This window comes from Limanda limanda, chromosome 3 (assembly GCF_963576545.1).
Source record: "Limanda limanda chromosome 3, fLimLim1.1, whole genome shotgun sequence".
Taxonomy (NCBI): Eukaryota; Metazoa; Chordata; class Actinopteri; order Pleuronectiformes; family Pleuronectidae; genus Limanda; species Limanda limanda.
The window spans coordinates 9,751,184-9,756,509 of NC_083638.1; the positions used below are offsets into that span (position 1 = coordinate 9,751,184).

Sequence of the window (5,326 nt, forward strand, 5' to 3'; positions counted from 1 at the left end):
GAACATCCCAGTGCGAATGAGGGAGGCGGGAATCGAACCACCGTCCTTATGGTTAGCGGGCCGGAAGTTGTCCAAGTTAAATACTCTAAATATACATGTGTATAGTTGTTGACCTGCTCCGATACAGCTGCTGAAATCTGTGTAGTTAGTTTAAGGTGAGTATTCATTCGAAGAGTAAAAGTGTCGTCCAATCAGAGCGTGCATAGGAAACTTTGACCAATCAGAGGCGAATACTTCACTTCCTTATCCTCATTCATGACCGAGCAGTTCGCTGCAGGCAGTTGGTTGACAGGTGAGCTTTGTGATGTAAAACACTTCCGGTCTGTGCAGCACCTGCAGGATTCTCTGTCAGCATGAACCGGAAATGCGACTCCGGAAATGATGTAGTTAGCTGACCAATCACAGCCTTGCCGGCTAGGTGACGCTTGCGGAGCTTTGATCTTGCAGTACGTTTGTGGGCGGATCTTTTGCTCTCTCGCCTGCAGCGAACCAATCAGGCGGCTTTACACGAACTTCCCATCAGCCCCGTGAGCCTGTGAGCAACACGGAGGTTTGATAAAAGAATTAAGATGATAAACGGACTCATAATGATTCTGTCCGAGCTCAACGTGAAGCCACAGAGTCAGTGCACCACGTCCCGTCCTCATAAGAAAACAATACCATGAATTAAAACTGTGTCTGACTCACATCACTATATGAACATGTGGGGGTACTTTCAATTTTTGTGTAACTTCGGTTTCACACATAATAATGCTGGATTGATACAGAGAAGGTTAGCATGGCCCCTGCGCAAGGATGACACGCACAATCGAGACGCAATCCTGTTTTGTGTCTCATTTCAATCCTTTTCGTTTTGCCTCTCTTCACCTGTCAGAGGTAGAAATGCTGTTGCACCAGTAAATCACTGCAATCATGGTGGCTGAAGCCATTAAAGGTCTGCAGGAGCGCCCCCTGTAGTCCAAAAAGCCTTTACACAGTCTGATCAGGGCCTTATAAAGTGCAGGAGCACGGCCAGTCCAGGTTTATGTGCAGGTGGACACACAGGCACTTATAGAAAGTCCCCATCTCAATGTCCATTTCCTCTCGGATGTTCACTGGTGTCGATGGTGTTGGTGTAGAAACGGTACAGTCTTGTCTCAGGTTGGTGGCACAGACGTACAGGAAGAAAGTGGGCAGAGTGGAGGATGGAGAGGTGGGATTAAAGACCCCAGAGAGGAGGAGGAGAGGTGCATGTGTCTGTATCTATGAGTGTGGTCGGTGTTTTTCATCTGTTTTTAAAATATTAGTGTGTTTAAGGGGCCGATATCCATGAGGCATGCAAATGGTGCAGATCAATAAAAATATGGATTTATAAATTTAATTGTGGTTTCATAAGGGGTCTGCTGGGCTTCGATGGGGGTATGCACTTAACTCACTGCTAGAATTGTTTCGTTCATGCGTATGTTCCTGTTTCGACAAAACAAACTAATTATTACATGTGGATAAGTGAGCTTCAGAGGTGTTTCTAGCAAATCATTTTTCCTTTATGAGCCAGGCTGCTGCCCGTCCACCTCTTCCCTGGATTCTGGCTGCACTGTATGTAACAAATTCAGCTTCCTCCAGTTTTTATCACACTGATTTATGTTCAGGTGTTAATCTTTCCAGTAAGTTTGATTTTAACAAGCTATTTGAGGCAATAAAGAAACTTTGAGTGGAGAAACATCATTTTTGACAGCTGTGGCCAACTCTGGATACTGGGATGAAGTGGAGACATGTCATCCATTTTTATATACAGTCTATTTTTCAGGTCTTTATGCTGAGCTAAGCTAACTGACAACTGGGTGCAAACTTTATGTTTTTTGCTGTACAGACTTGAGGGCTGGAATCAATCGTCTCATCCAATCATCTCTCAGTGTGGAAGCAAATAAGATTCTCAGATATTCAGCATCTCAACTGCAACTGATTATAGATCAGCACCTTTGCCAGGAGTCAGGGTGGACCTGCTGGCTCATCAAACACTGCTCTGAATTACCCGAAACCCCACCCATCCCCAAAAACCCAAAATGACAGTTCACACGCACATGCACACACACATACCTCTCTCTCTCTCACTTTCTGGAAACGCTATCTGGGTCAGGACGCTCTGCCAGGGTGTCGCCCTCCTCTCGTCCCGGTAACGCCGGTCTCTGCTGGTTTTCACATGAACCCAAACTTATCTGGGTTTCTCACTTCACTCTGTCGATGCAGTTCTCGTCAGAGCAGTTTTTGCTGTTTGATAATCAATCTGTGCAAGTTGATGATTGCACTTGAAATAGGGGGTGCAGAAGAAGAACTGAATATAAAACACATTGACTATTTATCTTAATGTGCAATCCACTGGTTATACTCGTGCAATATTTTTACAGTGCCCATTATGATACATACACTGGTTATGTATTTTGTCCAATGATAATAAAGCTTTCTAATTCTAATTCTAAAAGAAGAATTTTGAGGGAAAAAATTACACTGTGTTTGTTTGTATTTCTTCTCTAGGACAACAGGAAGGAATGCCCCCTTTTTTCTTTTTTTTTACCAAAGGAGACCTTTCTGTTTGTCTTGAATTGTTATGAAAGAGTCCGTTTGTTTGGCTTTGCCCTCTGTTGTCAAGGAAACCCACATTCCCCAGAGTACTGTTCATGTTAATTGTTTTATTCCTCCCACTCTCCTCCTCTCGCTTCTGGCCACAGACACAATCGAGCAAGTGTGGACGGCCACGCATGTTTGAATCCTCTCTCTTTATGTCCCTCTGTCAGTCTGCTCTGTTCCATCTTTGTTTCTCCCCTGTTTCTGTGCCTCTCGCTGGAATCATCTTTCTCCCGTCCCGCATTTCTTCTCTCGCTCGTCCCAAGTGGCCACGAAACAGCTGTTTGGCAAAGCCAGACAACCACAGGCGTCTTTCCAGAAGCTATTTGCTGTGAAATCTTGAATGAAAACTCAGGCCAAGTTTAAATCTTGATGAAAAGGCGAAAGGAAGATAATACACTTGTTGGCAAGCGCATTGGATCATTTTTAATGTAAAAAGGAAATGGTCAACACTGTCTGCCTCAGCTGCTGTGGGAGGAAATGTCCACTGTTGATGCTCGGTACATTCCAGGAGTTGTTTGGTGATGATGTTTACTGTTTGGAGTATTTACTTTACTCTATCCTGCAGCAGACTTGTGTATTATTTTGTGAATATCCAAACTACCCAAGATCTTAAGTAACAATACATAAATTAGTTTCAGTCTGTTGCCTCAACAGCGGGCGACCAATCTCCAAATCTTCCACCTGCACAAAAATTAAGCCAAAATATCCGGATGCTGCCATCTTGTGATTTTAATATCATTTGGGACCAGAGACTGCACAGAATACTGACTGGGTGTGAATCAGTGTAAAAAGAAGAAACACAAATTTTAGAAACAATCTTTGGGGAAACAAATATTTGTGTCCCATCTGCTAACATTGAGGGGACAGTGCTTAAGATTTATACTGCAGCCAGCCACCAGGGGGAGGTCCAGCAAACTCAAGCTTGTGTCTGTGTTTGACTTGTTAAAAATGATCACCTGTTCCATACCTGGCCTCCTGACCAACCAAGCCCACCTCACTCTGCCTCTTGAGTCGACCACAGTGAGCAGATTCTAATGGCTGAACCTTATGTAAGTTAATCATGCTGATAACTTGCAGTGAAGTTATTTATTCAGTAACGTTTGTAATATTTGGAGACTTATATTTATTTAGTCACATTCTTAAACTACCCCATGAAAAATTATGTTAATTTCATAATGGTGGCTTCACTCAGGCCTAGTGGTCGGTTGCATATCCACTGATCTACTGGCCCATAGACGACTAAGTTTACTCAAAATGCATCATCATGTAGTTGCCTCACTCTAAAGTCTGTGGTCCAGTGTTGATCTGCTTCACAAATTAAATGACAATTTGCCAATTTCAGGGTTCAACTAAATGTGCATTAGTAATCTTTCATGTCACTGTTTGTAACACACATGTCCTTTGCTCGATGGGCTGAAAAAATCTAAATAAGAGAATACAAACGTCTGGTTTTACTTCAGCATAACATTCAGTTGATAGAGATTTCCGTTAGAAGATGCAGAAGAAGAGGAGACATGGAGTCATAATGTGAACCAACGGTCACAGCTGCTCCTTCTCTCTGCTTCTGATGACTGAGCTGTTCTCAACAGAATCCGCCTACAGGACCGGGCTGAACGTCCTGCATGTGATACTCTGGCTCATCGGAAAATGACTCACACCCTCGTGAAAGATATGGCAAAACATTTATGACATCCACCAGGAGCTTGAGGCTTTATTTAAGTCACTTTTGGGGGGGGTTACAATTTGATGTCCTAACAAATTTGGTTCATTTAGAAGTTGGGGATTGTTTGAACCCTGCTTCTCCTCTGAAGTCCGTTTTCATTCTACAGGCCGACGCATGTAATCAAAGCCTGATTTAATCAAAACAATGAGTCTTTCATTGTACCACAGTTCTGTGGCAATTACCCTTCAGTAATGGATGCTGAATGCTGGTCATGGGTGCAGTTTATTTCAAATAGACTTGTGATATGATACCACAGATTGTTTTCCCCCCTTCCTTCCTGGAACCCCCTTTAAATGGCCTCTCCCGAGATTATTCCAATTTTCCATTCTTTTGTTCATGTTTCTTTTGTATATTTCTCATGGACAGCACTGACCGGCTCGTGATCACAGTTTGTATAAAGGGGTCGTGAACCATTGCTTGTGTCAGCCTCAAAAGTCTTTTGAGGCGCACAATGGCAAGTTAGGTTATTCAAATACAAATTGTGCAACTTATGCGAAAGCTGGCTTTTCATTATATTTCTCTTTGGCCTAAATTATATTTTTTAAATTTGAAATATGTTCGGGTTGCTTAATGTTTTATTGGACAACACGGTGTTGGATGTGATTTAAAACCGACATAGTCTGACATGAGGAAGCTGATATGAGATTTAAGCTCCTTTCAAATTGTGATTTGTGAATATTGGCTATACAAATATTCTGATCTGGATTCACACCGAAGTTGTTCACTCACCCATACTGCATCACTGCACCAAGTTTAGTGTAAATTCTGTTTTTGTGTAATCTTGCTCACAAAAAAACGATTCAACAAACACAGAGGTGAAAACCACAACTCTTAAATATGTATAAAGTCGAAGCTGTTCTATTTTGAATGATCTGATTGGATCTGAGTAGAAGTAAAATAAAAACTTGATAGAAGACACTTTCACTGTCCTGTCTTCAATCTAAGCTAAACCAACCCCAGCTTCATATTTCACACACATATCGAATGTTTCATCTCACT

At 42.3% G+C, this 5,326-nt stretch overlaps 1 non-coding gene across 1 annotated transcript; it reads left to right on the plus strand.

Moving 5' to 3' along the window:
- The first annotated feature begins 724 nt into the window (after positions 1-724).
- On the plus strand, positions 725-830 carry LOC132999229 (U6 spliceosomal RNA). The gene has a single exon (XR_009678096.1). It is a non-coding gene; the product is annotated as a U6 spliceosomal RNA (small nuclear RNA).
- The last annotated feature ends 4,496 nt before the right edge of the window (positions 831-5,326 follow it).